The sequence below is a fragment of the Eptatretus burgeri genome, chromosome 6 (assembly GCF_056783735.1).
Source record: "Eptatretus burgeri isolate ZD-2024b chromosome 6, Ebu_testis_v1, whole genome shotgun sequence".
Taxonomy (NCBI): Eukaryota; Metazoa; Chordata; class Myxini; order Myxiniformes; family Myxinidae; genus Eptatretus; species Eptatretus burgeri.
In genome coordinates this window covers 82,617,388-82,644,766 of record NC_140966.1, presented here as the reverse complement: position 1 = coordinate 82,644,766, position 27,379 = coordinate 82,617,388, and the positions used below count along the sequence as shown (strand labels likewise).

The 27,379-nt window shown below is 40.2% G+C and overlaps 1 protein-coding gene and 1 pseudogene across 10 annotated transcripts in view; both read left to right on the top strand.

The window, feature by feature from the left end:
* LOC147025187 (uncharacterized) overlaps positions 1–2,645 on the top strand; it is a 4,136-nt pseudogene extending 1,491 nt beyond the window's left edge.
* Positions 1–27,379, top strand: part of LOC147025186 (nuclear factor 1 A-type-like) — a 265,419-nt gene that overhangs the window by 197,436 nt on the left and 40,604 nt on the right. The gene's annotated exons all lie outside the window — the stretch shown is intronic.

The window sequence follows — 27,379 nt, the reverse complement described above, 5'->3', positions numbered from 1 at the left end:
GCGGTGTCCCCGTGTATTTATAGGCATAATTTTTTTCAGTTGGACTCGTCAGTCCAGTCAAACCTATGAGGAACATTCGTGGGTCTTTTTGGAACAGCTGCAGAGATGGTTTGAGGGGAGCAGCGTTGAGTTACCTCCAGCGGTTGCGGAACTCCTGGTGCGTTACCGTATCGATCAACAGCTTCCGCCGGACTTAGCATTGTTTCTTGTCGATAAAGACACTGTTTCCTTGTCAGACTGCGTCAAGCTTATTGATAAACATGTTTTGGCGTGCAAAATGTTGCAAGCCACGCAGTCACGTCGTAAGACGGAGGATTCTGCGGTCAAGACCACCCCCGTCTGCCCAGCGGCTAGAGTGAGGGGAAGGGTTCCCCGATGCCCTCCACTGGTGGCGGTCGCGAGCTGCAGGCCAGGGCACGGCCCTGGTGCGAATTCTGCAAACGCGTGGGGCACGGTGGAGACCGCTGTTTCTCTAACCCAGCTAGTCTGGCCTATCGAGGCAACCCGGTTGTTAAATCGGAGGGAGATCAGTGGAGTGGAGTGGATCAGTGGAGGGAGATCGGAGGGAACTGGGCCCTCGTGCATGACTGGCATCAGTGACAGAGGTCACTGCCACTGAGGGTAATACCATTCATCCTCTGCATCAGGATTATTCAGGGACAGCCCTAGTGGGTGGCCCTGATTCGGTGGTGAAGTTTAAGGCCCAATACCTTCGGGCTACTGGGGCGACGCTTTGTGTTCTGCGGGCGGGGGTAGTTCCGGCCTCTCAGATGCATTATACCGGCGAGTATATCGTCCTTCGGGGCATTAACCAGGTTCCTGGCCGGTATCCCCTTGCTCTCATCGTGGTCCGGAGTGACATTTTTACGGGTCCGATGACCTGTGCGGTGGTACCCTACTACCCGGTGCCGGGGGTATCCTTGCTGATTGGCAATGATGCAATAGCCAGGGAGGAGGTATTGACTCTGACCTGTGTGGTGGTCACTAGATCCCAGAGCAAACAGGCGGAGAGAGTGGCGGAGTCAGACATATCTTCACTCTGGCCCGAGGAGCCTCGCTCCTCGACTCCAGCCTCCGACGGTGACGTTGCTTCGACTGAAGTCCACCGAGCCTCCAGTTAGACCAACCTCAGGAGCCGGGCTCCTCAGGGACCGTTCCCGTCTGTGACACGGGGACCCCAGCTACTTGTTCGCCGGTCGGCGAATCAGGTGAGGAGGATCAGTCCCCCGAGGCGGTTAGCAACCCCAGTTCTGTGCCTGAGGTCACTCCCGCATTGTCTGCAGTAACCAGTCTAGTAGAGGATCAGCACTTCGATCCCACCCTTGCCACCCTCTGGGAAATGGGAGAAGAGTCCGAGCCTGGACGAACAGGCTACTATGTTAATGGTGCAGGTGTGCTGATGCATAAATATTCCCCCAAGAACATGCCCTCCAACCAGACGTGGAAGGTACGACACCGAGCTGTCGTACCGGGGAGGCATCGTCAGTCAGTCATGCAATTGGCCCATGACAATATTTCCTCGGGTCAGGTCGGAGCAGCCAAGACCTTAGCCAAGGTCAAGGATCAGTTCATATGGCCCGCCATGTCGCGAGATATCAAGCGCTATTGCGCTAGCTGTCTCTGTTGGCCATGGACCCATCACCATCTACCAAGACCACCACCACCTCGGTTGGCTCAGCCAAGCCAAAACCTCCAACCAGCGTATTCTGCGCTGGGCACTTCTCGTCTCCGAATACGACCTCACAGTCAAACACGTGAAAGGAGTGGAGAACAGACTAGCTGACCTCCTGAGTCGCCATCTAGTAGACAAGGAGCACCAAACTTAAGTTTAGTTCCCTTTGTCTCTCTATTGTGGTGTGGGTGATGGGTAAATATGGTGGGGTAGATATTAATGTGGTGAGTGTGTTTAATTTTGTGTTGTGGATGAACATTGTTTATTGTACAAGAATATTAACGATCACCGCCATCATATTGCCCTGTGATTTGCAACTGGTACAATAACTAGTTTTAAAACGCCGTCTATCCGACGGGTTTTATTTTAGGTGGGGAGGACTGTGAGAAAAAACCATGTTCTCACCAAATTTAGTGTCCCATCCACAACGTCACGTGACCTTTTTCAGGCTCCCAAGGATTGGTGGGCTAGTCGGCACGTGGTGGGTGGACCGAAGAGAGCTGCGGCGCCATTGTTAGGAGCAGACGTGGCTCTAAGATCGCAAGTGGAAAATATATCGCGCGCTCCGAATCGCCTGTTTGAATGCGATTTTCAAGTGTTTTTTTTTAAAAGACTCTCGACAGCCCAGTCGCGCTGATCGTTGATAGCTCTGACTAAAGGATTGAGTAAAATCGGGACGAGTGTTATCGTTATTCCCGGCTATCGTCGAGCGGAGGTGTGAGTTATCGATTTGTTTTTGGAACTTTATTGTTGCCAAGAGTTCTGGCAGATGGTGTGCTGTGTAATCCATTCTGTTACCAGCCATTTTGGAGATCGAGCCAATAAAAGATCGTGCCTACCCCTAGAGGGCGATCTGAAACACAATGGAAAGTGTTGTGTTGTTCTCTTTGTCCACACGTGGACTGCTTGAAGCTCGGACATTAACGTCAGTATTCCGTGCTGGAAGATATAAAATAGACGGGATCGCGACTATATATATTTATATATATATATTTATATATATATATATATATATATATATATATATATATATATATATATATATATATATACATATATATATATATATATATATATATATATATATATCTTCTTCTTCTTTCGGTTGCTCCCGTGAGGGGTCGCCACAGCGGATCATCCGTGTGATCCTTATAGTGATTTTGCACATGTTTTACGCCGGATGCCCTTCCTGACGCAACCCTGGTCGCCTCTTACGACACAGGGATATGGTACACCTATTTTAACCGGGGTGTACACCGGCCCAGTATACTGGTACTCATTTCGCCGACCACGGAAGGATGACAGGCTGAGTCAACCCCCTCGTGTATTAATTCAGTGGCCCAACGGGGCTTGAACTCAGGACCTTTTGGATCCCAAGCCGCTGCCCTAACCACTGCGCCAACACCAGGCTCATTCATATATATATATATATATATATATATATATATATATATATATATATATATATATATATATATATATATATATATATATATATATATATATATATATATATATGTATATATATATATATATATATATATATATATGTATATATGTATATATATATATATATATATATATATATATATATATATATATATATATATATATATATATATATATATATATATATATATATACATATATATATACATATATATATATATATATACATATATATATATACATATATATATATATATATATATACATATATATATATATATATATACATATATATATATATATATATATATATATATATAGCCTGGTGTTGTCGTAGTGGTTAGGGTAGCGGCTTGGGATCCAAAAGGTCCTGAGTTCAAGCCCCGTTGGCCGCTTCAATTAAACACACCAGGAGGTTTACTCAGCCTGTCATCCTTCCGAGGTCGGCGAAGTGAGTACCAGTGTACTGGGCCCGGTGTATGCCCCGGTTAGAATCGGTGTACCATATTCCTGTGTCGAAAGAGGTGACCAGGGTTGCGTCAGGAAGGGCATCAGCATAAAAACTAAGCCAAATCACCATGCGGATCATACGGATGATCCACTGTGGCGACCGCTAACGGGAGCAGCCGAAAGAAGATGAAAGAAAGAATGTACATATATATATATATATATATATATATATATATATATATATATATATATATTCATTCATGAGGTGAATGGTTATCTGGCAAAGAAAAACTTTGCTTTTGAGGTGCATCTTATTCTGCATCATGCATCAGGACATCCACCATCCTTGATTGAGTGCCATCCTAATGTTAAAGTGATATTCCTGCCTCCGAACACCACATTATTGTTGCAGCCTGTGGACCAGGGTGTGATAGCAACATTTAAGTCTTACTATACCAGGAGGAGTTTTGCACACATCCTGCCCATGATGCAGAGAGATTCAGCTCTAACAGTGAGTGATTGTTGGAAAAGTTTCAACATTGTTGATGCCATTGTGATTAGCAAACACCTCTGGGAAGAAGTGAGAAGTGAGACCCTCAGCTGTTGCTGGATAAAGCTATGGCCTGGGATTGCCCATGATTGTTGAGGTTTCCCTAGTCATAAAGAAGAAGTGAAGAGGATCATTGATCTTGCAAAACATATTGGAGGGGAAGGATTTGATGACATGGAAGAAGAAGAAGTCGAAGAACTGTCCACTGAAGAACTTGTGACCCAGACGTCTCATGAAGAAGACAATAAAGAATATGATGAAGAACCACCAAACTGCTCAGGAGCTCTTCAATGCAACAAAAACTGCCCAATAAATTGCTGTCAGGAAAGATCCTTTTGTGGAAATAAGCCTGAAGTTTTAGTGGGCCATAGAGTCAGCTTTAAATCCCTACACAGAACTTCACAGGGAGTTAAAACAGACTATAATAAGTGCCAAGAACACAATTCTTTTGGCCTAATTCAGCAGCTATCAGAAGCACTTCTTCACCCCCTTCCAACAACCCTTCAACACCATCCACCAGCAAATCATCACCCAAACCTACAACAACCACCTCACAAGAAGATGAGTTATTTTGCAATAATACAGTACAATTATGATACGAACACTTATTTTAATGTATATTTAATAATGCTGCACCATTCCATACAAAGAAACGTTAAAAAAAGAGCAATAAAGGCTGTTTTAGGGTGTTTTTTGGGAGCCTGAAACATATCCCCAATTTCCCCAAACATTTAATGATTCCTCCAAAGCAAGGTTATCCCAGAACGTATCCCCCACATTGGAGGAAATTTCACACAACACAACACAACACAACACACACACACACACACACACACACACACACACACACACACACACACACACACACACACACACACACACACACACACACACACACACACACACATACACACACACACACACACATACACACACACATACACACATACACACATACACACATACACACATACACACATACACACATACACACATACACACATACACACATACACACATACACACATACACACATACACACACACACGACGCACCTCCTGACTGTTATGGTGAGCATCGCCACGGATAATGTCTCACATGGTAAAACTGCATAATCTGCACAGAACAACCATCTGTCTGCCACCCAGACAATTAATTGTTCCTGCTAATGCAAACTATTCAACCAGAAGGCACGTGATGTGATCAGCGGGAAAATCGAAACATGAGAAGTGTGACGAGCACTCCGCTGATCCCCATTGGCCACAGTCCACACCAAAGCGTCGCCTCCAACATAGAGGCTTCGGCCCGGTCACTCTGTCAGAGACAAAGATTATATGGCCATCACCAGTTGTTATCTGGAATTATCAGATGTTTTCTAATTATATATACAGAGCCAATGAAAACCATTCCCATGATTCTTTTAAGTTAATCATTTTTTTTGTGTACTTTTATTTATTTATTTGGTGTATTTTTAGCCAACCTTTATATAACTCATCTCACAAACAAATAACTATGTTTTTAATATTGAATTTTTCAGGATATTTTTCAATTTCAATATTGATGTATGCTTTCTGTTTTCTTTAAACCATTGATTCGTTGATTTCCTCTCTTATTTAGAAAAAAATATATAGCCATCACCTCTTTTTGTTAATTTAACACCAGCTTGAGCAACAGAAGAAAAGCCTATCTCCAACTTACAATCCTGCTTTGTATTTTCTGACAGACTTTCAAGCTTTTGAGCAAACTACACAATGCACCGCTTCCAATGAGTTGTTTCTCAATCTCTTTATTACGTCTTTCTCACTCTTTTTGAACTTGTTGTTGAGCTTTCTTTCATTTGAGGCTTTTACTGCTGCTAAAATACCACCCATGAAAGCTCCTGCTGCACTTAAACCAGCAAATAAAGGAATTAGAAAAGGAAAAAATTCACCGCTCGTCTCCCTTATTGAATAATTCAAAAGCATAGGTTTTGTCGTTTTTTGAAGGGACCCATTTTAATTTCGAGTTTTCACATCTCCTTTGGTGAGCATAACATTGATTTTTACAGTCCTTTCCTTGAATTGAAACCACATTAATTATTTATTTATTTTTAAACAGGATGTGAAGCTGCAACACACACATGGATACATAAGACAGGACTGTTAGATGAGACAAATACAGCCCTTGAGCTTGGGGGAAGTACTGTCACTTTCCAGGGTATTCTGGGTACCAGCGACGCCACAACAATGAAACTGCATTTCTCACTGCACTCAACAGAGCATTTCCTAAGCTGGAATTTCCACCTCCCCATGGATGCCAACCTTTAGGGATTGTCGTGCTCTTGTACAAAGGGATTTTGTGTACATTAATTCAGTTTTTAAGATTACTTTGGTTTATGCAGTACATATTCCAGTTAGCTTATACTCACTTGTCTTTGTATTTATAAAAAAAAAAAAAATAGGAAGACAAATCTTAACACCTTTTTTGATATCAACTTGTGAATCAATTTCTTCCAAAAGCAAACAATAAGCATAAATTTCTTTACTCTCTTCTCTTTCAAAGTATACAGAAGTATCTATTAGAGTTTATAGTTTATTTTTGAGTACTGAGGTCAATATCATATACTGTCTATAATCTTTTTAGTCCAACTGTATCTAAAATAGGTTCTTTAGTAAGCCTCTCCGTATAACGTCAGGGAAGGCTTATTGCTGGTGTAAGGTTTGCTTCGACAATTAGCACCCCCAATTTTTAATGGGACCACAGAGTTTCTTAAACCCCCAGTAGTACTAAACCACCATTTAGAAAATTATTACTAGCAGAGCACTCCCCCCCCCCTTACGGGCGATCTTGTTCCAAGCATGCAACGCGTTCTTCTGACACATACCTTTATTTGGGCTGTGTATAGGCAACTGACAGCTACTTCAATCGCTCCCGAAAAAACCCAGGTTACATGCATGAAGCAAAAACATACCGACTGCTTATAATTCAAAACACTTCACTGCACTGCAAAACGGGGGACAGGAATACTGTAATGTAAAGGGTGGGGACTTTTAAAACCCTCTTCCATCTGGACTGGTGTGACATGATACCCATTTACATCGAGAATTTGTGTGCGTCCCCCCCTCCCCCAGACCACTGGCAAAGACAAAAACACGCCATTGCACTTACTGGGGTCACGCAGATCCTATGAAGCAAGTCTGAATGCAATCGACTCAGAACTGTAGGAGTAGTGCGACAAACACGCACACAAACAAACACCGGTCTGTGAATTATAGTGAGGATTATTATTATTTTTTCTTCCTGCACTCTCATCACTGCTCTAATCTAATTTCTAGGTCATGACAAAATTATAGATATTTTAACATTTTTCACCAAAACTCGATGAATGTTTGTCCAATCAGAACTAAATTGCCCTCTTGAGATAGCCGAAATCAAGTCGCATGTATGCTTAACTTACATCACACCCCTCCCTACAAATTAAAAAAAGACACTTTTTATCTTGCCAAAACGAAGTTTTTGCAAGATATGTTAGTCAGCTTGTATGTTTTTTTTTAAACTTGCCAAAACGAAGTTTCTGCAAGATATGTTAGTCAGCTTGTCTTCTTCTTCTTCTTTCGGCTGCTCCCGTTTGAGGTCGCCACAGCGGATCATCCGTATGATCCGCATAGTGATTTGGCACATGTTTTACGCCGGATGCCCTTCCTGACGCAACCCTGGTCGCCTCTTACGACACAGGGATATGGTACACCTATTTTAACCAGGGTATACACCGGCCCAGTATACTGGTACTCATTTCACCGACCTCGGAAGGATGACAGGCTGAGTCAACCCCCTGGTGTATTAATTCAGTGGCCCAACGGGGCTTGAACTCAGGACCTTTTGGATCCCAAGCCACTGCCCTAACCACTGCGCCAACACCAGGCTAATATGTTAGTCAGCTTGTATGTTTTTTTTTATTTGTTTTTTTTTGTCTGTAATCATGTGTAAAAAATTCTGCAGAGCACAGTTATCATCAAAAAAATTTTTAACTTCGCATATCAGAGGCCTATAGAGATCCCTTTCAGTGCACAAAATTTTGAAGGTCAAGGTCAAAGGTCAAGGTCACTTTGGCGCAAATCAGGGGAGTCGACGAAACCCTTATTTTTTGAGTAATTTTGATCGGATCGTCTTCAAACTTCATGGGAATATAGTCCATGGTCTGGCGCTCAGCTGATTAATTTTTGGTGGCGATTGGCCTTGACCTTCATGGTTAGCGCCTAAGGTCAAACATATTTGACCCCAAGGTCAAATTTTCAAGTTTTAGGAACCATATCGTGTAGTACCTCAAATTGAACACCTCGATGAGTGCTTTCTAGATATGTCAAGCTTGAGACATTATGACGTCATTTGGTGATGTTATGAGGTAAAAGCATATTTTTCATGGTTACTCTGTAGAACGATTTTCATCGGAATCTCTCGTATGCAGATATTCCTCAAGGAGTCGCTCCTGGTGGATAGCAGCTCTGTTCACCTCAGTGTGACCTTAAAGAAGCCACACGTGGTTACCTTTTGGCAAGATACGGGTCACCCTGCGGGTGACATTGGTGTATTTTGTCATTGCTCAATTTTGCCGATGTGGAATCTCAAAGACCGCTTGGCCTTCCAATATGTTTTTGCATCATAATTGTGTACCTGCACTGAAGTTGTGCACCTGAAATTTGATTCATGTAAATGACCTACTTATTTCGGATTGTGACTTGATTAACAAAAAACACATTTTTGATCATAACGTGAATAATTTTCATCCGATTTTCATGATGCGAGTTTTATAGATGGACTGTAGATGGGGACATATTTTCTTAATCTACACTCTATCCCATAAATTTGAAGGTCAAGGTCATATGGTGGTCAAAAAAAAAGATTGTGGGCCAAGGGTAAGTTGTGGGTGATCACCGAGGGTAAACCTCCTCCTGTCAGGGGAGGCTTACCCTTGCAGATTGCTTTGTGATCACAGATATCGAGTTACCATTGCTTTCACAAACCTTTTGATAAGATTTGTAAGCTTCTGCCAAATCGTTTCTATCCCCAATTGATTTCCAATCTACCTTGTGGGTAAAATGTTCCACCCAGAGAGTCTCTAAGTTGTTTCACCTTGGCATTATCAATTAACACATTTATATTATCAGTCACAGTCTCTCCAAATGTCATGGCTTTTCTTCAAGCACCCGAAGATTCCATGTATATAACTGGCACTGTTTAATTGAACGTGTCGATACCGTCTTTTAAGGTGTGATATATTTTGAGGTTTTTTTGAGTTAAGTCTTCCATTCAACACTTCTTCTATCTTCAGATTGGAGATATACAGTATATTCACTAATATATACCTAGTCATTTCATCAGTAACAGTTATTTCAGGCAATGAAAACATTAGCGACTCCAAAAAGCACTATTTTCATTTTGTTTATCTGAAGTTTAAGTCGAATTTTCAAAAAATACATCACCTTATCATAATCACAAAATTCAAATGTACCTTTCAATGGAACTGCTATGATAAAGCTATTTTCCAGGTTTTGTGTCATCGTTATACATTCCATTCTTTTAACTGTAACACGGGTCTGTGTTTATTCCCGTGGCCATATCAGGGAAAACGCCTACAACAGCTCCTGTGTCCATTCTATCATAAAACAAATATAGTGTAAACTTCATCATTTCAAATGTAGCAGAGACATAATCAACTGTTTCAACTTCTTGAGTTCCAATGTATTAGCGAGCGCTATCAAACATTTTCCAGAATAAATAATTTATGAGTGTGGCGTTTGTATTTGCAGCAGCCTCATTGAATGTAACTTTACACAGTAAGAAACTCAGCAAGATTGAAGTGAGTTTGTTGATTATTTATTTCAAAAGTTTTTGTCCCATTTCTGTTCCGGTCTGTTCCAGTTATTGCATTTAACCATTCCTTTGACACGACGAGGCACATCGGGCTGCCGAGGCATTTTCATTTGACTAAGGAGTACAGTCCTGGACAGATCGCCACTTCAACACAGGATACTCGAATGGCTTATTACCCGAGTGAGCTTCTACTCGTTTTGCCAACCTCAGAAGGATGACAGGCTGAATCATCCCACCTGGTGTTATTTCAATGGGTGACAGGGGCTCAAACTCAGGGCTCTAAGGTCTTAAGCCAGTCACCTTAACCGTTAAGCCAACACCAGACTTCGTTTTCACATTTACCTTGATGTAATCCTCTTTTTTTTTTTAGTGGAACTTGTGATGGTCATGGTATCATTAAATCATAAATATTATCATTTACTTACTTCCATCGATTGATTTATTTATTTTTAAGTAAATCAAAACTTTTAGATCCATGACCACAATATTTGGATTATTTGCTGCTTTTTGTGGAGATACTTGCATTTTGCTTTTCTTAATTTCTTGTAATTTCATTGCTTGTAATTTTATGATTCCTTTTGAGCATATTTCACACTTTTTGTAGCACTTGCTACATTTCCCATGGCAGCAGTTGAGCTTATTAAATCTTTTTTTTTTAACATGCATTGAATGAACATCAAGCAACCCATCTCCTTCATTTTAAAATTATTCTGCAACACTTGAATGTATTTTAACTTTAAAAGAAATCTCCTACCAAGATAAACTCCCTCCCTCACCTTATTTATAGTTTAGTGAAAGGAACATTCATTGCCATCTTCAGTAATTATTTTATATTTGAATAACTCGTGCTTCCTTGCAATAACCTTTTCGTATTTATTTAGTATAAAATGTAAAATTTCTCATGAATCTCTCTGAGGTGAATTATTTTAGGTGAGATATGATTTCCCCGTTGAAAGAGACTCCACATTTAATCCATCTTATAATTTCCCAGGTGAGCAACTGTGGAGATGAAGTAAAGGTACGGATGGATGCTTTCTCCAGCTTAATGTCAGTAAGACTGAGTCTGTACTTGTGGGCATAGTCCTCAACAGACTAAAAATTTGGCTACAATCGTATTGTAATTAATGGGTAAGTTATTCCACTTTCCTCCTTGGTCACTAATCTCGGCATTACATTTGATCCATTTCTGTCTTTTGAAGCCCACATCAAGAGAGTGTGTCAAACTTCATTTTCCACCTCAGAAACATTGCCAGATTGAGATCTTCCTTAAAGATTCCTGATGCAGAGAAGCTCATGCATGCCTTTATCTCTTACAGGCTCGATTACTGTAACGCACTCTTTATTTGGTCTACCTGCCAAATCCATTCAAAAGCTGCGATATGTTAAGAATAGTGCTGCATTTGTTTTAACCAAATCTCAGAAAAATGATCACATCACTCCTGTGCTGGCTGGCTTCCTTGCACTCACTGGTTGCCAGTAAAATATCGAATCAAATTTAAAAATTTTACTTTTTGTTTTTAAGATCTTCCATGGCAACAGCCACACACATTTGCAAAGTTTACTTGGTCATCACACATCGACACGCACCCTTAAGTCTTGCAGTGCCAGACTTCTATATGTGCCGATCACACAACTTCACACCATGGGGGATCGGGCCATTTGCACGGTTGTACCCCGCCTGTGGAATAAGCTCCCAGATCACCTGAAGGCATCCAGTTATGTTACAGTGTTTAAATCTAGGCTTAAAACACACTTTTATTCCTTTGCTTTTAAGTTATCTGCTTTATTAAAAGTATTGGATAAGGATGTTATTATTTTTATTGTATGTAACTTGCTTTATTCATTGTTATTTATTTTGGATGTAATTTGACTTTTTATAATGCTATTACTTACGAAATCTAAAGATTTCATAAGTATATTGATGACTTCCGTCATCTGCTTGTGTGTTTGTTTGTGTGTGTGTTTGTTTGTTTGTAGGCACGATAACTCGAGAACGGAAGAAGCTACCAATGTCAAATTACACCACGTGATTCAGGAGGGTGATGGCTAGTGCTGATTAGATTTTGGTCAAAATCGGTCAAAGGTCAAGGTCATCGTGAGGGCAAACATTCGATTTTTGATGGTTTGGTACAGAATCATCGTTGAAACTTCTGGTTTACGTCGCTACCTTCTCTAGAGACAGCTTTTATTAGACAAGGTCAGAGGTCAAGTTGACGATTTCGTAAGTACCAGTCTATGACTGCTTGTTTGTTTGTTTTTCTGTATGTTTGTTTGTTTGTTTGTTTGTGTGCAGGATATCTCAAAAAGTTGGAGACGGATCCAAATGAAATTTTGTGCACCGGTTGAGTGTGTGAGAATGACCAACTGATTAGATTTTGCTGAAGGTCCGGATCCGACGACTAGAATGTCTAAGGTGATTCTTCACCATTGAGAGATAGGGCTAAACTAATATATAGCACGATATCTCAAAAAGTTGTGGACGGATTCGGATGAAACTTTTTAGACAGGTTGGGTGTGTGACAAGGACAAATATGTTCGATTTTGGTGAAGATCTGAAGCCGGATCTGGATACGAGAATTATTTAACTTTTAAAGTGATTCTTCACCATTGAGAGATAGGGCCAAAAACGATATAGTAATGTATTGCATGATATTTCAAAAATGTAATGGGCCTGATATGTTCTTTGGATCAGGAATTGCATGGTGGAGGTATGCACTCTACTGAGTGCCCTTCGAGTGCCCTTCCAGCATATTGAATTTAGAAATGAAGTGATTTGAATAATATTATCGCTGTAAATCACTCTGTAGGTTTCAATATTTTTTGAGGTGAAACCTAATAGTCCAGCAGTTAAGCTCCAAAATGTGGAAAAATTGTTCACATTTAGAATAAAGTACTAAAATTGAAGAAAACATGGTTTACTATACTGTCGGTACAATAATATAAAAGCAAGCCCCATCTCAAGGTCGGTGGTCAGAAATAGCAGAAATCTCAACCCTGAAGTGCTCTAAATGGCATTTGAAGTTGAACACTTCTTAACTCTAAGACATGCAGATGGTTTAGTGTATGTGTCATGTAAAAATGATTCTGCTATTTCTTGTATTCATAAATGTGATTTATATGCTTTCAATATTGTGTTTCATGAGATAAAATTGATGATATTTGAATGTTGACACCATCTTTGTCAATTTACACCATATTTGGCAAAAACATGTATGTATATTTATCAATTGCCATTGTCCATTATTACCCTGCGCTCGCAAAGCAAAAAGCAGGGTTCGGCATTCAGTTGCGTACGTGTGGCATACATGCGTGTCTGCATTTTAATATTTCATTTTCTCGGCAACCGGTGGACCGATTAACACGAAATTTTACCGCAGGATTGCCTCCACCTATAGAATGTTTTTATTCATAATTATGATGTCATAGATCACGTGGTATGGACGCCATCTTGGAAAAATGTTACACCCTCATATTTCCCAAACCGTTCAATAGAAAAAATTGAAACATAGCTCATTGTCAAGTACTCCCAATGGGGATAAGATGTGTCAATGATGATGTCATCGGTACCTTATTTTTTAACATCATAATCTGACAATTTCAACGCTTGATTCGATCGGTATGAATTTTATTTTTCTGCAATTCTTGGTCCGATTGACAAAATTTTCACCATAGGAGCGCCTCCTCCTGCAGAATATTTTAATGATAATTATGATGTCAAAGGTCACGTGGTACAGGTGCCGTCTTGGAAAAACTTCACACCTCTATATTTCTGAAACCACTCCATGGTAAAAATTGAGACCTGGCTCATTGTCAACTACTCCCCATGGGGAATAAGATATTTTGATGATGATGCCATCGATACCTTCGTTATAACATCATAATTCGGCAAGTACGACACTTATCCGATCATTATGAATTTTTTTTTCTCAGCAACTCTTGGTCTGATGGACATGAAGTTTTCACCATAGGAGTGACTCCTCCTATAGAATATTTCAACGATAATCATAATGTCATAAGTTGTGTGGTACAGGCGCTATCTTGGAAAAACCCCCAAAAAACGTTACACCTCTTTATCGCCAAAACTGTTGTCTGCACAGGGTAAGTATTCCATGAGTACCATCGAGTTTAAACATGTGCAAGGCAATCACCCATGCAACTCTTCAGAACATGTAACATTCCATGTCATAATTTTGATAAGGTTTCATTATATTATATGAAGAACAAAAAGGAAGATAATATGTTATTCTGGCTACCACCAAAAGTGGTGCTATTTCTGCCATAAATATATGTGCAATGTATAATCTCAACCGCCACAATCTTCTACCATGCGTGTGTGAATGTGTGTGTATATATATATATATATATATATATATATATATATATATATATATATATATATATATATATATATATATATATATATATATATATATATATATATGTATATATGTGTGTATATATGTGTATATATATATATATATATATATATATATATATATATATATATATATATATATATATATATATATATACAGTATGTACGTATATAAGCCTGGTGTTGGCTTAGTGGTTAGGGTGGTGGCTTGGGATCCCAGGGTCCTGAGTTCAAGCCCCGTTGGCTGCTGAATTAACACCAGGGGGTTGACTCAGCCTGTCATCCTTCCGAGGTCGGTGAAATGAGTGCCAGTGTACTGGTCCCGGTGTATGCCCCGGTAAGAATAGGTGTACCATATCTCTGTGTGTCGTAAGAGGCGACCAGGGTTGGCGTCAGGAAGGGCATCCGGCCATAAAACATTGCCTCAAGAAAAAGCCCAACCCCTGTACAGCAGGGAAAAATGGCTGTAAAAACGGTCATATAGTATGTACGTATATACACATATTATATGTATGTATATGTATATATGTATCACCTTGTTCCATTTTGGATCAAATAATCTAGACTGCCAATATGACAAAAGCACCACATTGTCAAGAAGATTAAAGCTCTCTCTGATCAACATGTATATCTGATGAAACATTATAAAATAAGTTACCAGATAGACAAGTTAAACAAAGCAAAATATACTGAAATGCTTAATAAGCTGTTTGATATCAGTCATGCCAATTCATTTCGAATGATAAAAAAAAATGAGGAAGACAGACAGTTTCTGTTGCTTCAGAAGAAGTCAAGGACTTGATCAATTGCAGTTGTTCACAAAAACAAACAAACGAGAGTTTGAGGAGAAGCAGTCTGCTGAATGATATGAACATGACGAACGATTTAAAAATACCAATGGCACTGCCAGGTAATGATATAGTGGAGCAGTTAATGGAAACTGCTGAATATGAAAGTGACATGTCAAATGATGCCAGCTCTGGTAAAGATTCTGATGAAGAGTTTGGTGTCACACCATCACCACATATTTTACTTTTGATAAATACATGTACCTACAAAATAAATATTTCTATGTAAATCATTATCATTTCTTTAAAATTTACTCCTATAAAATTAAATGCAAATATGTGTATGATTTTTGTAAACCCAAATTTGCCACCACATTTTCAAAGACGTTGGTGGGGGTGGGGGGTGGCACCTGTGTATCACAACGGTATCTTATGTGCACATGTAAAGACCTTAATGGACCTAAAAATATTTTCCAAGTGAGGTACGATTTTGCATATGAGGATGCTTTAGTATAGAGAAACTATACTTTTGGTTTCTCTTTGCTAAAATTGGAAAAACGTTCCTGTGGACCACAAAAAAATTACACAAAATGATGCTGACATGTACCCCAGCAACATAATTGTCAGCCAACATGTGCCTTGACATGTACCCCAGTTTACACGTGAATATCCGGAATTTGCATGTGCATACTGTGCACTGCACGCACAAATTTCCATGTATGTGTACTGAGTCACATGACAGTGCTGCACGTGGTACTGAGCAAATGGCAATGCAGCACGATTCGATGAACCATCCTAGCTGTGAAAAACATTTTTATTGATGCTTAAATGTCATAAACGTAATGCCATGCCTTTCCAAAAAAGAACGTCTACATGCTATTGGCATTCTTGAGACAGGAATGCCACAAAACGTTGGGGCTAGGCATTTTGGTGTTCATCAGAACACCGTACAATCACTCTGGAGACAACATTATCAACAAACTGGCAACATCAGAGACTGTCCACATTCTGGGCGACCACATGTGACGTCACGTCAGCAGGATAACCATATCTGGGTTGTGCACCTTCGAAATCGGTTCCAGACAGCAAGTTTGGCAGCTCGTAGCATCCTTGGCTTGTGACCAGTCAGTGTCCGAAACTGTCAGGCATCGGTTACTCACGCATAACATCTGACCATGACGACAAGCAGTTCATCTGATTTTGTTGCCACATCATCGACATGCATGCCAAGCTTGGTGGAGACAACGTCTGAGGTTCAGGAGACAATATTGGGCTGCTATCCTCTTTACAGATGAGTCAAGGTTCCATCTTTACAGTCGTGATGGTCGTTGTCGCATTTATCGATGGGAAGGGGAACCTTATGCTGACGCATGGGTTGTGCAACGTTTGTCGTTCGGCGGTGGAAGCATAATGGTATGGGGAGGCATAACCACACATCACAGAACCCAGATGGAAGTCATTTATGGCAATTTGTCAGGTATTCAGTCCCGTGATGATGTTCTCCAACCTCACGTCCCCCCGTTCCTGCAGGTTCGTGGATGTCACATCACACTTCAATAGGACAACGCGTGCCCTCACGTCACACGAGTGGTCACCAACTTCACCGCACAACAGAACATTCCCACACTTCCCTGGCCAGCTGTTTTGCCTGATCTTTCTCCCATAGAACATGTGTGGGATGAAATGGAATGACGATTGCACCATTTTCAAAACCAGCCGGCGATGTTGGCCCAACTTCTCTTGGCCTTTGTACAGATCTAGAATGACATCCCTCAAGTTTTCTTCAACCATCTTGTCTCCTCAATGAGGCACCATTGCCAAGCATGTGCCAACGCAAATGGTTGTCACACCAGGTACTGAGCCGCTAACTGACTTTTGACCGCACCTCTCTTCGAGCCTTCAGAGACAGGTCTTGCACACACGTGCTGACATCCTCATGTCGATTTCATGTTTATCAAACACTAAATATTGATATGACCAAACAATGTGATGTGTTTGTTTTCATTTCTCATTTCACATTGGTGTAAATGATGCACAGGAACTTTTTTCTGCTACTATATTTCGATGGTAAGACTTTGTAATTTTTAAATTCAGAACCTTATCAGAAGGAGTAGGAAGTATTCCAGTTTTTACTTGGTCTTTGCGTGATTGAGAGGGTATGTTGAAGTGTTTGAAGTCCTTTTTACAAACATCACAATGAGTTTTATTCGTCAAATGTATATAGGAGAAAGATTCTTTTAAGTGATTTTTTTGGAGATTTGTTTTATTGATATTTATGTGAAGAAAGATTATTTAATGTGGTTTTTAAACCTTTTCGATGTAAATATAAAAAATATTTTACTCCTTTTACGTCACCATATTTCTTTGCTTCCTCTTCAACTATTTTTAGATACCTTTTCTCATTTTCTTTTAACGATATTCGCCTCCGCTGATGAAGTCGCCAGTGGCATTGTGTTTTTGGGTTGTCCGTACGTACGTGTGTACGTACGTCCTTCCATGCTAATTTTCTCTGTTTTCTCCGCAACCGCTTAACCGATTGACACAAAATTTTCACCAACTTGGTGTGACTACCTATGTAGAATGTTTTTTATGATAATTATGACGTCATATATCACATGGTGTGGCAGCCATGTTGCAAAAAAGGAAAAATGTTTGGACCTCTATCTCCGAAACAGCTCTATAGAAAAAATTGAAACTTGTCACGTGTGAAGAACTCCCCATGGGAAACAAGTGATTTTTTTGATGATGTCATAGGTGGCTTCGTTGTGATGTCATATTTGCATATATTGAACACTTTATCCGATCAGTATGAAAATTTTTGAGGGTCATCAAGAGCGAAATTGTAATTGGGAAAATATTTAATGATGTCATTGGTCACGTGGTTTGGCAGCCATATTGTTTTTAACCTAAAATCTTCTTTTCCGAAACGGCTGAACCGATTGAGGCGAAACTTTACAGGTGTGATTGCCTATTCATAAGGAGCAAAAAGTTCTTCAACTATGACATCATAGGTCAGATGGTTTGGCAGCCATATTTGATTTACCCTTCAACCTTTAAAAATCATCTTCTCCAGAATGGCTTGACAGATTGAGAGGAAACTTCCCCAACATGTTCCACAATCCTTCGGGATACCAGGGTGTTCACAAATACTTAATAGGTCACATGATTTGGCAGCCAAATTGGTTTGAATGAAAATCTCTTTTTTTTTTTAATCTTTCTCTTGAACTGCTTCATTAATCGATGTGAAATGTCACAGTTGTGATCCAGTCGTCATGTGGAATATAAATGTTTTAAATTTCAACCTGATCGGACACATGGTCTTGCAGCCAGAATTATTTAATATTTTGAATCTGGGTTCAGGGATTTAAATGAAACTTGGTACAAGTATTATAATTATGTGAAAATGTGGGCGAAGGCATATCTGGCAAAGTCACAACGTCATTGAGTGCCCTTCGAGTTTTCTTTGTCTTACTTATTCTCTTTTTAAATCTTCTTTTACTTTCGTGTGGTCGATATGTGAAGTAGATTTTCACTTCTGGTAGAAAGCATGAAAAATTGTATGTGAGGGATTTTGATTCCCATCATGCTGATTCCAAAAAAAATCAGTAAACACATTCTCATGGACAATTTTTACCTTCCTCACCGAAGGTGAAGGAGGTTATGGTTTCACCCGTTTCTGTCTTTGTCTGTTTGTGTGCAGGATATCTCAAAAAGTTGTGGACAGGTTCGGTGTGTGACAAGGACGAACTGATTAGATTTTGGTGACGATCCAGATCCGGATCCGACTATTAGAGTTTTTAAAGTGATTCTTCACCATTGAGAGATGGGGCCAAAAACGATATCTAGCACGATATCTCAAAAAGTTGTGGACGGATTCGGATGACACTTGGTGGACACGTTGGGTGTATCACAAGGACGAATTGATTCGATTTTGGTGAATATCCGAATCTGGATCTGAATACGAGAATTATTTAATTTTTTAAGTAATTCTTCACCTTTGAGAGACAGGGCCAAAAACGATATAGTACTTTATCGCATGATATTTCAAAAATGTATTGGGCTTGATATGTTCTCGGGGATCAGGAATTACGTGGTGGAGGTATGCGCTCTACCGAGTGCCTTTCTAGTTTCATAGGTTTTAATAGAATCAAAATTCTGTTACTATCCAAATAAAACAAAGAAATTATAACAAGCATATCATTAAAAAAAAATTGTTTCAACACTTAATCATGGAATTTTCACCATTTGATTATGTTTCAGATCATTTTACTCAACATTAACCACACACCTTGGGTATCTTTTCACAACAAGAAGTCGTTTTATTCACCACGTTCATAGAGAGTCATCCAAGTGATTGTCTTGCTTACATTGTCCAGCATAGTAGTAAAACTGTGCATTTTAAGTTTGTTTTGAAGCATTTATACCTTCCAATACAACATTTTTTTGCAGTTGGGTATTGCTGTACAATGGAAGGCAGAATGTGCAGATGCTGAGCTGGGGTTATGATCAATATCGTCTCGGTTTACAGTGGTAAACAGGCCATTTTGCAATATTGTTGGGTAGACAACTTCATCTTTTTCAATTACGTCTATGATATTATTCACTGCATCAGTGGATAGTTGAAGGATTCTGTCATAAGAGGGTGATGAACCTTTTTCGAAAAGGATATCAACAACTTCACATTTCCTTGTTTTGTTGTGAATCAGAATACCTATGTATAGAGGAAGCAGTGTCTCTCGGGCCAAATTTGACGTAAAGCTTGACCGCCACTGATCTTTCTCGTTTCACAGAATTGTAGACAATGACTTGAGATAATGACAGAACAGCACTACTGACATCACCATTGTTCTCCGTCTGAGTCTTTATGTTGGTTCCACCAAGGATCATTTACACCATGGCAATCAAAGAGGCTGGGATATTGTCATATTCATCATCAATCACGAATCCTTTGATTTTGTATTTCAGTTGGAAAATTTAATTCAGTATAAATTTGTGCAGCTCTCATAAGTTTACCTACATCATTGCCAGTCACTTTGGCTCACAGACAACAAGGCATCTCAAATTTCTTTCTTGAATGATAGTACTACCACATATCTGCTTTTATTTGCTTCATGTTGAGAGATTTTTAGATCGCCTGGAACGTAATTCTGGGGAGCTTATGGGATGGCGCATCGTCCGTCCATCTACAAATACTTTCAACTTATTCTCTGAAACGACACATAGGATTTCAACGAAACGTTACCACAACGTTCATCACCATGTATGTACCAAAGATTGTTCATGGCATTAAAAAAAATCGGGTCCGTAGGTGGTCTACTGGGGTTGCCCCCCCCCCAAAATAGAGATTTGCTTTATTCTCAGAAACTACATACACAATTCCAATGAAACTTTACCACAACCTTCATCACCCATGATGTACCAAAGTTTGTTCATGGCTGGGAAAAAAAAAACTCCAGAGGGATTTACTTTCTTCTCAATTACATATTTTGTGGGTCATCCATGCCTGCTAGTGGTTTCCTGGTTATCTTATCCAGTCGCTACCGGGTGAGTGCCCAGGGGTATTGCCCCTATGTTTCGTCTTTTGAGGATCCAACAATGGCGTTTTGTAAGCCTGTTAAAAAAGAACACGTAAAATGCAGTCTGTGGGATCGACACAAATTGCTGATGAAGAAGGTGCAAGTTTAGTCTTCTTGGAGGAGATTGTAAAGCAATTACAACATGCTGAAGTTAATATTCTCTTTGGTTTATAACTGGACATCCCCAATTGAAGTACTGCTGCCACAAGGACCACCACCAAACTCTGAAGAAGAAAGGAAATAGTTATAATATACAATTTGAAATGGTCAACAGAAATTAATTTTTGCAAAAAGAACATTAGATGCAATCCTCTTGAAGAAGTAAAAGTGAAAACATTTCAAACTTGAAAGTTTTGATATTGGTTCACGAGCGCCAACCAGAGTGACCACTAGATTCGTTATGTCTGTGTCTGTCTGTTGGGTGGTCGCTAGACTACCCTTAGTCTCAGGTTTTCTGTCTGTCTGCATGTCCGTCTGTTTGTTTGTATGCAATGGACAGCTCTGGAGGCCAGAGGAGTCAACCGATTTTGATGAAACTTGACTGGTAGGTTCATACCAGGATCTAGTTGTATGCTTTTGAGCAGTGTTGCTATGGACGCCACCGTTGCCTAGCAACGGGACTTTGAATATTTAGAAAAAATCCGAAAAATATTTTTATACATATTTTTTTCGAAAATCAAAAATCGGCTTCCGCGCTTTTATGCGCACTACAATCAACCTCTTTTTCAAAAAATTCCAGCCCGATCCGTCAAAAACTTTATGACTAGTATGCAATTATATAGCGACCACCCATGTCGCCTACCGGCTTGTCTGTTGGGTAGTCAATTTAGTCTACCCTTATTATCAGTATCTCCGTGGATATGTTTGTCTGTTGGGAAGTTGATCCAGTCGAAAAAAAAAAAAATCTCAAAAAAAATTTGGATTTTTTTTTTCTACCCTTATTATCAGTATTTCCATCGATATGTTGGGTAGTCGATCTAGTCGAACAAAAAAATCTCAAAAAAATTTTTTTGATTTTTTTTTTCTACCCTTATCAATATTTCCGTCGATATGTTGGGTCACCGATCTTGTCGAAAAAAAAAATCAAAAAAAATTTTTGAGATTTTTTTTCTACCCTTATTATCAGTATTTGTGTCTATGTTGGGTCGGCGATCTAGTCGAAAAACAAATCTCAAAAAAAAAAATTTTGAGATTTTTTTTCTACCCTTATTAGTATTTCCGTCGATATATTGGGTTGTCGATCCAGTCAAAAAAAAGACATTTCGGAAAAAAAAAATTTTCGAAAAAAAATTTTTTTTTTGATCTTACCCTTATTATCAGTATTTCCGTCGATATGTTTGCTTGTCTGTCTGTCTGTCTGTCTTTCTGTTGGGTAGTCGATCTAGTCGAAAAAAAAATTTGAAAAAAAAATTATTTTTTTGAGATTTGTTCTACCCTTATTATCAGTATTTAAAATGGTGATTTCAGTTAATACAATTGCGATTTCAATGAAACTTGGTTGGTAGGTTCATACCATGACCTAGTTGTGTGCAAATGAGTACCGTTGCTATGGACACCACCGTTGCCTAGCAACGGGACTTTGAAATTTTAGAAAAATCATAAAAAAATTATTTTTTCGAAAATCAAAAATCGGGCCATGAGCAACTGTGTGCAGTACATTCAGCTATATTGTCAAAAAATTCCAGCCGAATCCTATGAAAACTGTTGGAGAAGATAGACTTTGAATGAACAGTTCAGGTCAGGTATGGGAGCATGTGCTAGAACAGCGCGTCACTGCGTCCACTTTCTGCCGGTACTCCAGGGGCCTCCGTCTGGCCATCCCCCAGGCAGATGCCAGGCCCATCCCCATCTCCTTGAGATGATGGTCAACCTGCTGCAACCACGAGGAACGTGGTCGGCCCACTGGCCTCCTCCACTCATAAGACTCCCTCACTGAGAGAATCTGGTGAGCAGGATCAGCGTCAGGAAAACGAGTCACATGTCCATGCAGCCGCAACTGACGCTCACGGACTATGCAGGTAACAAATCGCATCCGAGTCTCTCTCAGCAACCGCTCGTTGGACACAAAATCCGACCAGCGATAGCCAAGGATTCTCCGAAGAGACCTGTTACCAAAGGAATTAAGTCTCCATCTCAGATCCTTGGTCAAAGTCCAAGTCTCGCATCCATAGAGCAAGACTGGAAGTACCAAGGACTTGAAGACTCGGACTTTCGTCCTCCGCACAGGTACCGGCAGCACCACACCCCATGATCCAGTGAATCCATGACTTCCCAGGCCCGACCCAGACGTCTATTGACCTCTGACTCACAGCCAGCAGAGACATGAATATCACTGCCAAGGTAAGTGAATCTCTCCACGACCTCAACATCCTCACCACAAACAGACACAGACACGAGAGCAGCATCCAAGATGTCACCGAAAGCCTGGATCTTAGTTTTGACCCAAGAAACCCATAGTCCCAGCGGCTCTGACTCCTCATTCAGCACCTCGAGGGCCCCCAAAAGGATATCTAAAGTCTCTGCAAGGATGACTGCATCATCTGCAAAATCAAGGTCCGAGATCTTGACATTCCCAAATGATGCACCGCAGCTTGATCTCTCCGACATCCTCCCTAAAATCTAGTCCATACAAGTGCTGAAAAGAGTGCGGGCCAGTACACACCCCTGACGAACTCCAGTAACAACTGGAAATAAGTCAGAGATGGTACCACCACACTTCACAGCACTCTCAGTACCAGAGTAGAGTTCAGACATCAGATCAATCAGTTTTGGTGGCACTCCGCGAAGACCAAGAATCCTCCAGAGGACATCCCGATTCACTGAATCGAACGCTTTACAGAGATGAACATAGGCTGCAAGCAGCCCCTGCCGAAACTCTCATCTGTGTTCGGTGAGGACACGAAGAGCAAGGATACGGTCAATCGTTGACCTCTTTGGTGTAAAGCCTGACTGCTCTGGATGCTAGTGCTCAAGCAGATGGTGGCGAACCCGATCAAGAATTATCCGAGCAAAGACCTTGCCCGGCACTGAGAGCAGCGTCACCCCTCGGTAGTTGTTGCAGTCTTGGCGATCACCCTTCCCTTTCCAGAGAGGAACAACAAGGCCCCTCTTCCAATCAGTTGGGATGATGCCTGTGTTCCAGGCAGAGCACAAAACTGCATGCAACGACACGAGTGCAGCATTTCCACCAGCCTTGAGAAGCTCAGCATGGATGCCACAGATCCCTGGAGCTTTGCCCCGTTTCAACCGGTTCACCGCAGCCCGTGTTTCCACAAACGAAGGTGGACCACAGTTAATTCGAGGGTCAGCAACAGGGATTGTAACACCCTTGACGTCCAACTCGACAGCTGGGGGATCAGCCTGGTACAACCGCTCAAAGTAACCGGCCCAACGGGCCTTCACTTCAGACTCCTCTGTCAAGAGCCTACCACTCTCTGCTCTAACTGCAGTGCTCCGAGGGATGGGCTTGGATGAACGCAATGCGCGAATTCCCCTGTAAGCGGGACAAGAATCACCTGTCCACAGGTGATGCTCTACCCCCTCACAGATTCCTCGGACATAGGCCTCCTTGTCCACCCTCAGTGCACGTACAGTTTTACGCCTCAGCCCTTTTTGAATGAACCCTGGTCGAAAACAATAAAAAAACGAAGTTCATTATATCTCAGAGACTATGAGTCAGATATACATGAAACTGGTATGGTAGGTTCATGGTATGTCCTAGTTATGTGTGAGAAAGAACCGTTGCTATGGACCCCTCCGTTGTCTAGCAACGGCCGAAAAACCTCTAAATGTGGGGGTATTTTAACGAAAAAACAATCTGCAGCATTAACCCTTGAAGCTTTAACCCTTGAATTGCAGCATTAACCCTTGAATTAACCCTTGAAGAATCATGAATTTTCTTGTGCTTAATCCTCAGGTCATTCCCCATTGAACGGGCCCATTGCGTCAGGTTCTATTGGGTAGTCGACTACCCATGTCCGCCTACCGGCTTGTCTGTGTGTCTGTCTGTCCAGATCACAACTCCGTGGATTTCGATCCGATCTTGATGAAACTTGGTTATGTGTTCAATATCAATGGATAGTTGTGTTCTCCCATTGTTGGCGGAGCCACGCCCCAAAAAAATAGCCATTTTTAGGAGGTAGTCGGATTAAAAAATGTATCTTCTCGGGAATTGCCTGAATGGAATGGGTTCTTCGGTATTTGAATAGCAAAATGAATTATCTAAAACTTGTCGTTGTCTGATTTTTCATTTTCATCCCAAGGTCAAGGTCACAAGGTCAAAAACTTAGAAAATTGCGAATTTTGACATAAAAATCAAACGACCGCCCAAACTTTGAGAGCGAGGATGAAAATATTTTTTGTGCATAATCTTGAGGTCATTCCCCACCTAAAGTCTTGAAACCATTTTGCTCTATCTCGAACACCTTGCCCGTAGCGCCCCCTTAAAGTTTGTTTTTACGCTGATTTCATCAAAGTCTGGATAATCCGAGGAGTGCGAAATGCCATATAGCCTATATGACATTTTCTTGCTCCTGGAATCTTCCAGAGGAAGTTTTGCACCGAAGGTCATAATCCTTGACCTTTGTCCTTTAAAGGCCACAAAGGTCAAATTTTCAATGTTGTGGGAATCGAACCGGGTTTTCGACCTTCTTCGATGAACTAACTCCAATAAGCTATAGCACGTATCCTGTTTCCTTATTTTAATGTCCACAAAATTGTTTTGTGACCTTTAAAAGTTATGCAAAGGTCAAATTTTGAAAGTTGTTGAACAAAACCGGGTTTTCGACATTTTGCAGCGAATAACCTGTCACTCGTACCACATCATGTTGATCATTTTTATAACTTGGTCAAAAATTATCACATTGTCTCATCCTTGACTTCTGAAACAATCTACATTGTCAAATACCGCTCGTGAACCATTGTCGTCTTCAGACTTGTCCTTATTTAAATGTGATTTTTCATCAGCAAGGCTTGTTTTGACAACTTGTTTCCTAATTTTTTTAAAATCAGCATATGTTGAAAGTCCTTCATACAAATTTTCATGCTTTCTGCCCGATAACATCTCGAGCAAAATATTAAATCACAGATATAAATATGGAGTGTGGCGGATATGTGACGTATAATGGATAAATATTTATTTGAAATCGTTCTAGTGTTTCTACGTTGCGTAAATATTTCACTTTACTTATTCTCATTTATAGAGGAGAATGATATTTAAACGAAAAATAAACAACTCCCATCTTTCCCTAGCACATCAGTGGAATTTCCCAACTGTCATGTGAGTATGTCTGGCAAAGGGACGGAAGTTGTTTAACATCATAAAAACCACACTGTTCTGGGGAATCATCCAACACAATCGCAACAAGTGGTGCCAGGAACAACAAATCCCGCCCATTTAAGGCATAAAGTTATTTTGGGGATCAAATTTAAATTTGATACATCCTTAACCTGAATGTTGATTATAAGGAATATTTTAGTCTTAGTTTGAAGTCAATTAAACCATTTTTGACAAAGTTATGAGCGAAAAACGATTTTGACCTTTTTGTGACCTGACCTTGACCTTTGACCTAATTGGACCCAAAAGTTAATGGGGTCGTCTGAGGTTCATTACCCACCTGTGGATACAATTTGACAGTGTTTGAGCCAGCCGTTTTCCCTTAAAGTTGTATTTTCGTAACCATGTTTTAGTTTTAATGGGAAATTTGTAATTTTGACCGATGACCATGACCCCCAAAACTTCGGACCCTACCGATCTTCACAAATATGCATTTTCACTATAGAAATGGGTAGGATTATGTGACAAATAGAATAAGGTTCACTATAAGCTTAGTTTGAAGTAAATCAGATCATTTTTGACGAAGTTTTGAGCGAAAAACGATTTTGATCTTTTCGTGACCTTGACCTTGACCTTTGATCCAATTGGACCCAAAAGTTAATGGGGTCGTCCAAGGTTCATTGCCCACCTGTGGATTAAATTTGATAGTGTTTGCTCAAGCTGTTTTGCCGTAAAGTTGCTAACAGACAGACAAACAAACAGACAGACAAACCGGACGATTACAATATCCCGCTCCCTCCCTTCGGGAGGGCGGGATAACGAGGAAGTGAGCGAGGAAAACTGAATGAACGAAGTGAAAATGATTGACACTAATTTATTGAGCAATTTTGCCCGAAAGAGTAATTGTTCATTATATATTTAGATATTGTGTAATTTCATGATTATGAAAAATTATTAATTTATGCTGGATCATAAATAAATTGTGGAAATGGACAATTAGCCCTAATTGAGAGAATTCTGATACTTTTTGACACTATTGAAATTCCTCCTTTGGAAATGCAAAATGATGCAAAAATGACAGTATCTTAGAAACTGGTTTAAACTGTTTATTTTTGTTTAAAAAACTGTCGATTCTTGTTGATTTCTTGGAAGTTATCTCATAAAACTGGTAATTATTGGTGAAAGTGTCTTAGCAGTGCTATGCCCCAGAATCCCGATAATCATACGACTGTTGGAATCCTGGCCAAATTCAAACTCCTTCCTGCCTTAATAACTTAAGCTGCAAAAGATGATGGTAAACCACATAGGGCATTATCCTCCTCAAAACTGCTATGGCTGTGGTATAGACATTGGATTCTATACTACAGGTCTATACAATTCCATACAAAGAGTAC